At 50.9% G+C, this 12,710-nt stretch overlaps 1 pseudogene; it reads right to left on the reverse strand.

The window, feature by feature from the left end:
* Nucleotides 1-5,719: 5,719 nt before the first annotated feature.
* The window catches only part of LOC135513392 (AT-rich interactive domain-containing protein 5B-like), a 142,262-nt pseudogene continuing 135,271 nt past the window's right edge, over nucleotides 5,720-12,710 (reverse strand).

Raw genomic sequence — 12,710 nt, forward strand, 5'->3', positions numbered from 1 at the left:
ATTTGAAAAATAATTAAGTTTCAAAAGTAAATGTACAAGTATAAATAATTTCAAATTCCTAAAATTATGCAAACCAGATGGCATTATTTTCTAGTTTTTTATTTAATTATGGACAGCCAGGGGCATGATCCAACTCAGACATCATTTAAAAACAAAGCATGTGTTTGGTGAGTCCTCCAGACACCTCCAAAGGCAGTAGGGATGACCAGGGATGTTCTCTGTTTGGTGAGTCCTCCAGACACCTCCAGAGGCAGTAGGGATGACCAGGGATGTTCTCTGTTTGGTGAGTCCTCCAGATCAGAGGCAGTAGGGATGACCAGGGATGTTCTCTGTTTAGTGAGTCCTCCAGATCAGAGGCAGGAGGGATGACCAGGGATGTTCTCTGTTTGGTGAGTCCTCCAGACACCTCCAGAGGCAGTAGGGATGACCAGGGATGTTCTCTGTTTGGTGAGTCCTCCAGACACCTCCGGAGGCAGTGGGGATGACCAGGGATGTTATCTGTTTGGTGAGTCCTCCAGATCAGAGGCAGTAGGGATGACCAGGGATGTTCTCTGTTTAGTGAGTCCTCCAGATCAGAGGCAGGAGGGATGACCAGGGATGTTCTCTGTTTGGTGAGTCCTCCAGACACCTCCAGAGGCAGTAGGGATGACCAGGGATGTTCTCTGTTTGGTGAGTCCTCCAGACACCTCCGGAGGCAGTGGGGATGACCAGGGATGTTATCTGTTTGGTGAGTCCTCCAGACACCTCCAGAGGCAGTAGGGATGACCAGGGATGTTCTCTGTTTGGTGAGTCCTCCAGACACCTCCAGAGGCAGTAGGGATGACCAGGGATGTTCTCTGTTTAGTGAGTCCTCCAGATCAGAGGCAGTAGGGATGACCAGGGATGTTCTCTGTTTGGTGAGTCCTCCAGATCAGAGGCAGTAGGGATGACCAGAGATGTTCTCTGTTGAGTGAGTCCTCCAGATCAGAGGCAGTAGGGATGACCAGGGATGTTCTCTGTTTGGTGAGTCCTCCAGACACCTCCAGAGGCAGTAGGGATGACCAGGGATGTTCTCTGTTTGGTGAGTCCTCCAGATCAGAGGCAGTAGGGATGACCAGGGATGTTCTCTGTTTGGTGAGTCCTCCAGATCAGAGGCAGTAGGGATGACCAGGGATGTTCTCTGTTTAGTGAGTCCTCCAGATCAGAGGCAGGAGGGATGACCAGGGATGTTCTCTGTTTGGTGAGTCCTCCAGACACCTCCAGAGGCAGTAGGGATGACCAGGGATGTTCTCTGTTTGGTGAGTCCTCCAGACACCTCCGGAGGCAGTGGGGATGACCAGGGATGTTATCTGTTTGGTGAGTCCTCCAGACACCTCCAGAGGCAGTAGGGATGACCAGGGATGTTCTCTGTTTGGTGAGTCCTCCAGACACCTCCAGAGGCAGTAGGGATGACCAGGGATGTTCTCTGTTTAGTGAGTCCTCCAGATCAGAGGCAGTAGGGATGACCAGGGATGTTCTCTGTTTGGTGAGTCCTCCAGATCAGAGGCAGTAGGGATGACCAGAGATGTTCTCTGTTGAGTGAGTCCTCCAGATCAGAGGCAGTAGGGATGACCAGGATGTTCTCTGTTTGGTGAGTCCTCCAGACACCTCCAGAGGCAGTAGGGATGACCAGGGATGTTCTCTGTTTGGTGAGTCCTCCAGATCAGAGGCAGTAGGGATGACCAGGGATGTTCTCTGTTTGGTGAGTCCTCCAGATCAGAGGCAGTAGGGATGACCAGGATGTTCTCTGTTTGGTGAGTCCTCCAGATCAGAGGCAGTAGGGATGACCAGGGATGTTCTCTGTTTAGTGAGTCCTCCAGATCAGAGGCAGGAGGGATGACCAGGGATGTTCTCTGTTTAGTGAGTCCTCCAGATCAGAGGCAGTAGGGATGACCAGGGATGTTCTCTGTTTGGTGAGTCCTCCAGATCAGAGGCAGGAGGGATGACCAGGGATGTTCTCTGTTTAGTGAGTCCTCCAGACCAGAGGCAGTAGGGATGACCAGGGATGTTCTCTGTTTAGTGAGTCCTGAGTTCTAGTCACGGCTAAATGTGGAATAAGTCAGTACTTCTGAAGGCACTATAGGGAACAGGAAGCCATTTGGGATGCACACTAAGTGTTCTAGTCACGGCTAAATGTGGAATAAGTCAGTACTCCTGAAGGCACTATAGGGAACAGGAAGCCATTTGGGATGCACACTAAGTGTTCTAGTCACGGCTAAATGTGGAAATAAAAATGTGATCACATGAATTATTTTATTTGAATAAAAGACTGTAGCCTTTTGTTACGTTATAAAATAGTTTATTACTCATTTAAGAAACGTTACATAGCAACCTTGAGTGTTCCTCCAAACACTGTTGGAGCAGATATACAATCCACATTAGCCCAAACATTCCCAACCCACGTTCCCAAATGTTCCCAACACACATATGGAATATGGACTCCCCATGGTGAGGTTGTGTTGTAGGGAACTATTCCATCAACACGGGTCACCACATGGAAAGGAAAGTCTAAAACATTCACTTTCATTTTGTTTCATGGGTTTATTGAAATCTTGGATTGGATTGTTTGATTTATGGATTCCTTTTTGATGTACGGAAATCCAGGTACTTTTATGCATTTTTCAAAATGTTTTGCAGAATTTCAGAAAAACAGTTTCAAATGATTGTCGTCTTCGCAGTCTTCGTTAAAATGTCCAACAGATTCAGACGGCGTCCTCTGGTTGAACCAGTCAGTGAGGACCAGTCAGGAAGAACCAATCAGTAAGGACTTGGTTTGTGTGCTTAACTAAGTGCTCCTCAAGTCTTAATGTGCTCCGGCTGAGTCTTTAATAACTGTGGTCAAGCTCCTGAAATATCTCCTCTGAGTTTACATAGATCACAATGAAATACCTGCAGAAAATAAAGTCCGTTTCTGACTCTGAAAGTAGTCCTTGATATTGCACCATATCCTCCTCCTCAACCCTCTTCCTCCTCCTCCTCTTGCTCCTCCTCCTCCTCTCCCTCCTCCTCCTCTCCCCTCCGCTCCCCCTCCTCCTCCTCCTCCCCCTCCTCCTCCCCCTCCTCCTCCACCTCCTCTCCCGCCTCCTCCCCCCCGCCTCCTCCTCTCCCGCCCGCCTCCTCCTCCTCCTCCTCCTCCCTCCCCTCCTCCCTCCCTCCTCTTCCTCCTCCTCCTCCTTCTCCTCCTCCTCCTCCTCCCCTCTCCCTCCTCCTCCTCCTCCTCTCCCACCTCCTCCTCCTCCTCTCCCTCCTCTCCCTCCTCCTCCTCCTCCTCCTCCCCCTCCTCCACCTCCTCTCCCGCCTCCTCCCCCCGCCTCCTCCTCTCCCGCCACCTCCTCCTCCTCTCCCTCCTCCTCCCTCCCTCCTCTTCCTCCTCTTCCTCCTCCTCCTCTCCAACACCGTCAACAGTTACAGTAGCCAGTGAATATAACACAAAGTGTTGCAGCTAATAATCCTTTTTGTTTCTGTACAAGCACCTCTATCATCTTTTTAACACATTCCACACTGCATTGGCCAAGACACAGTTAACCTAGTTGGCCCAGTTATCCCAGGTAACCCAGTTGGCCCAGTTAACCCAGTTGGCCCAGGTAACCCAGTTGGCCCAGTTATCCCAGTTATCCCAGTTAACCCAGTTGGCCCAGTTATCCCAGTTATCCCAGTTAACCCAGTTGGCCCAGTTAACCCAGTTAACCCAGTTAACCCAGTTAACCCAGTTGGCCCAGTTATCCCAGGTAACCCAGTTGGCCCAGTTAACCCAGTTGGCCCAGTTAACCCAGTTATCCCAGTTAACCCAGTTGGCCCAGTTATCCCAGTTGGCCCAGTTAACCCAGTTAACCCAGTTATCCCAGTTGGCCCAGTTAACCCAGTTGGCCCAGTTAACCCAGTTGGTCCAGTTAACCCAGTTATCCCAGTTGGCCCAGTTAACCCAGTTGGCCCAGTTATCCCAGTTGGCCCAGTTAACCCAGTTGGCCCAGTTGGCCCAGTTAACCCAGTTGACCCATTTTCAGAAATATGTGCAAATGGTAAACTTGGTAAAAGTATTGAGATGGTTCCCAGGTCTAAGAAACACTAGGGAGTAAACCATATCTAGGTATCTGTTATCGAATTGCATCAGCTGGGATACCTGTGTCTGTAGGGAATGGTTGAGTTAGGATAGTTTGTAGGAAGTTTACATACAATTGTTAACAGACAAATTATTTCACTTATAATTCACTGTATCACAATTCCAGTGGGTCAGAAGTTTAAATACACTAAGATGACTGTGCCTTTAAACAGCTTGGAAAATTCCAGAAAATGATGTCATGGCTTTAGAAGCTTCTGATAGGCTAATTGATGTCATTTGAAGGTGTATCTGTGGATGTGTTTCAAGGGCGACTACCTTCAAACTCAGTGCCTCTTCGCTTGACATCATGGGAAGATCAAGAGAAATCAGCCAAGACCTCAGAAAAATAATTGTAGACCTCCACACGTCTGGTTCATCCTTGGGAGAAATTTCCAAACGTCTGAAGGTACCATGTTCATCTGCACAAACAACAGTATGCAAGAATAAACACCATGGGACCACGCAGCCGTCATACCTCTCAGGAAGATGACGCGTTCTGTCTCCTGGATAGAGATGAACGTACTTTGGTGCGAAAAGTGCAAATCAATCCCAGAACAACAGCAAAGGACCTTGTGAAGATGCTGGAGGAAACAGGTGCAATAGTATCTATATCCACAATAAAACAAGTCCTATATCGATATAAGGAAGAAGCCACTGCTCCAAAACCGCCATAAAAAATCCAGACTACGGTTTGCAACTGCACATGGGGACAAAGATCGTACTTTTTGGAGAAATGTCCTCTGGTCTGATGAAACAAAAATATAACTGTTTGGGCCATAATGACCATCGTTGTGTTTGGAGGAAAAAGGGGGAGATTTGCAAGCCAAAGAACACCATCCCAACCGTGAAGCAGCATCACGTTGTGGGGGTTCTTTGCTGCAGGAGGGACTGGTGCACTTCACAAAATAGATGAAATCATGAGGATGGAAAATGATGTGGATATATTGAAGCAACATCTTAAGACATCAGTCAGGAAGTTAAAGCTTGGTCGCAAATGGGTGTTCCAAATGAATAATGATCCCAAACATACTTCCAAAGTTTTGGCAAAATGGCTTAGGGACAACAAAGTCAACATATTGGAGCGGCCAAATGTTGTGGGCAGAACTGAAAAAGTGGGTGCGAGCAACGAGACCTAAAACTTGACTCAGTTACACCAGCTCTGTTAGGAGGAATGGGCCAAAATTCACCCAAATTATTGTGGGAAGCATGTGGAAGGCTACCTGAAACGTTTGACCCAAGTTTAAACAACTTAAAGTCAATGCTACCAAATTCTAATTGAGTGTAGGTAACTTCTGACCCACTGGATGTGATGAAAGAAATAAAAGGTTAAATAAATAATTCTCTCTACTATTATTCTGACATTTCATATTCTTAAAAGAAAGGGGTGATTCTAACTGACCTAAGACAGGGAATTTTTACTAGGATTAAACGTCAGGAATTGTGAAAAACTGAGTTTAAATGTATTTGGCTAAGGTGTATGTAAACTTCCGACTTGTCTGTAGGGAATGGTTGAGTTAGGATAGTTTGGTGTTGGGGTGGACAGAGGAGAGCTGTGAGGCTCTGAAGGGAGGGTTAGGGTTATGATAGTTTGGTGTTGGGGTGGACAGAGGAGAGCTGTAAGGCTCTGAAGGGAGGGTTAGGGTTATGATAGTTTGGTGTTGGGGTGGACAGAGGAGAGCTGTGAGGCTCTGAAGGGAGGGTTAGGGTTATGATAGTTTGGTGTTGGGGTGGACAGAGGAGAGCTGTGAGGCTCTGAAGGGAGGGTTAGGGTTAGGATAGTTTGGTGTTGGGGTGGACAGAGGAGAGCTGTGAGGCTCTGAAGGGAGGGTTAGGGTTATGATAGTTTGGTGTTGGGGTGGACAGAGGAGAGCTGTGAGGCTCTGAAGGGAGGGTTAGGGTTAGGATAGTTTGGTGTTGGGGTGGACAGAGGAGAGCTGTGAGGGGCTGATGTCTGGGTGTAGCTGTGTGCTGAGGGCAGACATGGAAGACATGGGGTGTAGACCATGATGCAACAGTTCCCCATACGAGGCACGCATAGGGTGCCGGTACATGTGGGCGGGGCTGTGAGCCTGTCTTTGCATCATGAAGGAGTGGAAAGCGAAGGGCGGGACCAGAGGAGAGAGGCCGGCCTGGTTCTTCAGGTACTGTAGGGGATGGTACCCCAGGGGCCTGTGGGAGCCCAGGCCCTCACACATATCCTGGATCTGAGAGATGAAGGCCTCTGGGTAGAGGCCCCTGGGGAACAGGGGGGAGGAGTGGAACTTGTGTCCTTCCACGAAGGAGTTGATGTGTAGGTGGAGGCTGTGGGCCGGGGCTGGCTGGGGGTCGGCTGGTACCACCCCCTCCAGCGCTGGGGACCTGACCTTCCACTCCGAGTGGCCCTCCCTGTCTCTGTCCCTGATTGTACAGGATGAGGAGGAAGAGGAGGAGTGCATGGGAGTGACAGCTCTGATCTTCCTCTCTGGGGGCCCGTTCTCCTGCTCCTCCAGACTCCTCTTCAGTGGGCGCGCCGTGCACGCGTTGTTCTGTGGTCTGGACGTATTCTTGGTGCCTAGGATGGGTCTGTTTAGCTCCTCCATCTTGTGTCCCAGCCCCTGGTCCTCCCATCCTCCTCTCTGGCCATTCAGGGTCTTCCCCCTGGGGTTAGGCTGGGGGTCTGCAGGCTGTCTGGGGCTGGAGGACATGGTCATGGGGGGGACTCTACAGAACCTCCCAGTATCCTGGAGGGGCATGAGGGGGTGGGGGTTGTTGTGAAGGGAGGGGTGGCAGTGGAGGGGGTAGGTTTGTGAGGAGAGGACTTGGGAAGACTTAAGTCTGTAGGTTGGTCTTCTGAGCATGTCTGTACGAGAGACGTCATGTCTCTTAGTGTGTGAGGGGTCAGGTTGGGGGTCAGGGGGTTTATACTGGCACAGTAGCCCCCCAGACCCATTGTGTCGGGGTGTTTAGAGGAGGGGAATCGCGGCCCTCCCGGGCCAGGCGCGGCCTCACAGTCCCTGGGTAAGGCTGTCTCCCTCTCCCTGCTGCTGATGAACTGGCTGACGTGTGTCTCTGTATGGTTGTCCAAACTGTGGAGGTGGAGGGGGTGGAGGGGGGGGGAGAAGTCAGGCAGGAATCTGGTAATGTGGCCAGGTTGGGGCGTCTCAGGACTCCGTAGGTAAAGGTCATAGATAGAGTTAGGGTGGGGCTGGGTCAGGTCATAGGGAGAGTTAGGGTGGGGCTGGGTCAGGTCATAGGGAGAGTTAGGGTGGGGCTGGGTCAGGTCATAGGGAGAGTTAGGGTGGGGCTGGGTCAGGTCATAGGGAGAGTTAGGGTGGGGCTGGGTCAGGTCATAGGGAGAGTTAGGGTGGGGCTGGGTCAGGTTACAGGGAGAGTTAGGGTGGGGCTGGGGATGGTGTCTAGTCTGGGGGGGTGGATGGGATTGGGGATGGTGTATAGCCTGGGGGGGTGGATAGGATAGGGGATGGTGCTGGGTCAGGTCACAGGGAGAGTAGGGTTCCCCTGGTTTATACATGTTCCTGTTCAGGCCCTCCCTCTCCCTCCTGTCCCCTGTCTTGCAGAACAGAGGCTTGAAGCTCTGGGCATGCTGGATGACAGACGGACGTTTGACCACAGCTGTGTCTGTGCTGCAGGAACCCTGACAGCCTGCTATTGGCTGACTGGCCGACTCCTCTGCGTTGCCAATAGCCAGGCTTGTGTTGATGAGGGGTGGGGGCGGGCCAATGGCGTAGTGATTGGGCAGAGATGGCCCAGGGGCGTTCCCATTGACCTGAGAGAGCAGCTTCTTCTTGGCTAGATCAGACATGGTGCCTGGGTGGTTGGTGTCAGAGTTGGTGCCAGGGTGGGTGCCAGGATGGTTGGTGCCTGGATGGTTGGTGCCTGGATGGTTGGTGCCTGGATGGTTGGTGCCAGAGTTGGTGCCTGGATGGTTGGTGCCTGGATGGTTGGTGCCAGGGTTGGTGCCTGGATGGTTGGTGCCAGAGTTGGTGCCTGGATGGTTCATGCCTGGATGGTTGATGCCTGGATGGTTGGTGCCAGGGTTGGTGCCTGGATGGTTGATGCCAGGGTTGGTGCCTGGATGGTTGGTGCCAGAGTTGGTGCCTGGATGGTTGATGCCTGGATGGTTGGTGCCAGGGTTGGTGCCTGGATGGTTGGTGCCAGGGTTGGTGCCTGGATGGTTGGTGCCAGAGTTGGTGCCTGGATGGTTGGTGCCTGGATGGTTGATGCCTGGATGGTTGGTGCCAGAGTTGGTGCCTGGATGGTTGGTGCCAGAGTTGGTGCCTGGATGGTTGGTGCCAGAGTTGGTGCCTGGATGGTTGGTGCCTGGATGGTTGGTGCCAGAGTTGGTGCCTGGATGGTTGGTGCCTGGATGGTTGGTGCCAGAGTTGGTGCCTGGATGGTTGGTGCCTGGATGGTTGGTGCCTGGATGGTTGATGCCAGGGTTGGTGCCTGGATGGTTGATGCCTGGATGGTTGGTGCCAGAGTTGGTGCCTGGATGGTTGGTGCCTGGATGGTTGGTGCCAGAGTTGGTGCCTGGATGGTTGGTGCCTGGATGGTTGGTGCCTGGATGGTTGGTGCCAGAGTTGGTGCCTGGATGGTTGATGCCAGGGTTGGTGCCTGGATGGTTGGTGCCAGAGTTGGTGCCTGGATGGTTGGTGCCTGGATGGTTGGTGCCTGGATGGTTGGTGCCAGAGTTGGTGCCTGGATGGTTGGTGCCTGGATGGTTGATGCCAGGGTTGGTGCCTGGATGGTTGATGCCATGGTTGGTGCCTGGATGGTTGATGCCTGGATGGTTGCTGCCAGGGTTGGTGCCTGGATGGTTGATGCCAGGGTTGGTGCCTGGATGGTTGATGCCTGGATGGTTGATGCCAGGGTTGGTGCCTGGATGGTTGATGCCAGGGTTGGTGCCTGGATGGTTGGTGCCAGGGTTGGTGCCTGGATGGTTGGTGCCAGAGTTGGTGCCTGGATGGTTGATGCCTGGATGGTTGATGCCTGGATGGTTGGTGCCTGGATGGTTGGTGCCAGGGTTGGTGCCTGGATGGTTGATGCCAGGGTTGGTGCCTGGATGGTTGGTGCCAGGGTTGGTGCCTGGATGGTTGATGCCAGGGTTGGTGCCTGAATGGTTGGTGTCTGGATGGTTGATGCCAGGTCCAGGATGGGCTCTGCCTGGGTAGAGTATAGTAGAGTATCTGTAACAGGAGTGGTCCTGTCCAGGGAGCTGTGCTCTGTCTGTGGTGTCCTCTGGAGCCCTGGGGGACTGTAGGGACCTCTGCCGAATGGGGAGTACCACCCCACTATGCCCACCATGCCAGGGTTAGGGCCCTGGGGCTCCTCAGTCAACCCAGACTGGTCCAGCCTGGCCTGGGGACATGGGTTGACATAGTTAGGCAGCTCCTTTTGCCATTGGTCCTGAGGGTGGGAGTGGTTTATTGGAGTGAGAGTGTCTACGGGGAAGAAGTGGAGTGTAGTGGTGTCTGAAGGTGGCTTCTCGTTGTTCTCCCAGGAAACTCCTTGGTGTAGAACCCTCTCCTTTATGCAGACCGCTACTGGCTCCTCCTCCTCCTCACTGGTGCTCCTGCTCACCTCACCAGCCGGCAGGGGCACCTCCTGCTTCACCTTGACTCCCTCCTCCTCCGGACTATTTTCCTTCTCCTCACACTCCTGCAACACAACAGACACAGAGGACAGTTAGGAACCAGACAGACAACAGACACAGAGGACAATTAGGAACCAGACAGACAACAGACACAGAGGACAGTTAGGAACCAGACAGATAACAGACAGAGGACAGTAAGGAACCAGACAGACAACAGACACAGAGGACAGTTAGGAACCAGACAGATAACAGACAGAGGACAGTTAGGAACCAGACAGACAACAGACACAGAGGACAGTTAGGAACCAGACAGATAACAGACAGAGGACAGTTAGGAACCAGACAGATAACAGACAGAGGACAGTTAGGAACCAGACAGATAACAGACACAGAGGACAGTTAGGAACCAGACAGATAACAGACAGAGGACAGTTAGGAACCAGAGAGACAACAGACACAGAGGACAGTTAGGAGCCAGAGAGACAACAGACACAGAGGACAGTTAGGAGCCAGACAGACAACAGACACAGAGGACAGTTAGGAACCAGACAGATAACAGACAGAGGACAGTAAGGAACCAGACAGACAACAGACACAGAGGACAGTTAGGAACCAGACAGATAACAGACAGAGGACAGTTAGGAACCAGACAGATAACAGACACAGAGGACAGTTAGGAACCAGAGTCCATTATAGAGGTAATATTAAGAGTTTACAGGGCGTTTACTGGCACACGGACAGTTAGGAACCAGACCACCAATACACACTACAGAGGTAGTACTAAATAACGTTTACATGCACAGTCCAATCCACCAGCCTCCCTCTTCTCCTCTCTAATTAACTGTTTCCATCAACAGACCACCAATACACACTACAGAGGTAGTACTGAATAACGTTTACATGCACAGTCCAATCCAGTTAATCTCTGGTCTGATGAAAACATGTTTGGCCATAATGACCATCGTTGTGTTTGGAGGAAAAAGGGGGAAATTTGCAAGCTGAAGGACACCATCCCAACCGTGAAGCACGGGGTGGCAGCATCATGTTGTGGGGGTTCTTTGCTGCATTAGGGACTGGTGCACTTCACAAAATAGATGGCATCATGAGGGGGGACAATTATGTGGATATATTGAAGGAACATCTCAAGACATCAGTCAGGAAGTTAAAGCTTGGTCGCAAATGGGTCTTCCAAACGGACAATGACTCCAAGCATAATTCCAAAGTTGTGGCAAAATGGCTTAAGGATAACAAAGTCAAGGTATTGGAGAGGCCATCACAAAGCCCTGACCTCAATCCTATAGAAAATTTATGGGCAGAACTGAAAAGGCGTGATCGAGCAAGGAGGCCTACAAACCTGACTCAGTTACACCAGCTCTGTCAGGAGGAATGGGCCAAAATTCACCCAACGTTTTGTGGGAAGCTTGTGGAAGGCTACCCGAAATGTTTGACTCAAGTTAAACAATTTAAAGGCATTGCTACCAAATACTAATTGAGTGTATGTAAACATCTGACCCACTGGGAATGTGATGAAAGAAATAAAAGCTGATATAAATCATTCTCTGTACTATTATTCTGACATTTCACATTCTTAAAATAAAGTGGTGATCCTAACTGACCTAAGACAGCGAATTTTTACTAGGATTAAATGTCAGGCATTGTGAAAAACTGAGTTTAAATGTATTTGGCGAAGGTGTATGTAAACTTCAACTGTAGGTGTTCCTTTTATCTAGGTGGGAAATGCCAGTCCGGCATGCAATAGATGTTGCATCATTTGTGGATCTGTTGGGGCGGTATGCAAATTGGAGTGGGTCTAGGGTTTCTGGGATAATGGTGTTAATGTGAGTCATTACCAGCCTTTCAATGCACTTCATGACTGCGAGAGCTACGGGTCGGTAGTCATTTAGGCAGGTTACTTTGTTGTTTTAAGGCACTGGGACTATGGTGGTTTGCTTGAAACATGTTGGTATTACAGACTCAGTCAGGGACAGGTTGAAAATGTCAGTGAAGACACTTGCCATTTGGTCAGCGCATGCTCAGAGTACAGATCCTGGTAATCCGTCTGGCCCTGCGGCCTTGTCAATGTTGACCTGTTTAAAGGTCTTACTCACATCAGCTAAGGAGAGCGTTATCACACAGTCATCCGGAACAGCTGGTGCTCTCATACATACTTCAGTGTTACTTGCCTCGAAGCGAGCATAGAAGTAATTTGGCGGTCCAGAGCCTCCAGCGACAGTCTTCGGTCCAGAGCCTCCAGCCACTGTATGCGGTCCAGAACCTCCAGCGATGGTCTGCAGTCCAGAGCCTCCAGCGACGGTCGGTGGTCCAGAGCCTCCAGCGGGGATTTTCAATCAAGAGCCTCCTGTAAGGGTTCCCAGTCCGGAGCCTCCGGTGACGATCTACGGTCCGGAGTCCCCAGCGACGATCCACGGTCCGGAGCATCCGGTGACGATCCCCGCACCAGAGCCGCCATTGAGGATATCTTGTGGATACTTTGCACCGCACCGGAGCCGTCCCCGACGGTAGATGCCCACCCTTGACACTCCCTATTGGGGATCATATTTAGGCAGCCATTTCCCCATTGTGCTTTGTGGGATCTTGACTATGGATAGTTGCCTGGTAGAACTACTGTTAGCTTCACGTTTAGTTTCGCTGTGAGTTTCACTCAGTAAATGAAAGATGTGGAACCCAGATCACACTGCGCTTTGGTCCACTTATTATGACGATCGTGACACTCGTTGAGTGCCTTCTTAGTGCCAGCATCGGTTTGTGATGGTAAATAGACAGCTACAAAAATATAGATGAAAACTCTCTTGGTAAATAGTGTGGTCTACATCTTATCATAAGATACTACCTCAGGCGAGCAAAACCTTGAGACTTCATTAATATTAGATTTTGTGCACCAGCTGTTACTTACAAATAGACACAGGCCTCCACCCCTTGTCTTACCGGACGGAGGCAGCTGTTCTGTCTTGCCGATGCAGCGTAAATCCAGCCAGCTGT

The sequence above is a fragment of the Oncorhynchus masou genome, chromosome 24, assembly GCF_036934945.1.
Source record: "Oncorhynchus masou masou isolate Uvic2021 chromosome 24, UVic_Omas_1.1, whole genome shotgun sequence".
In the NCBI taxonomy this organism is placed as follows: domain Eukaryota; kingdom Metazoa; phylum Chordata; class Actinopteri; order Salmoniformes; family Salmonidae; genus Oncorhynchus; species Oncorhynchus masou.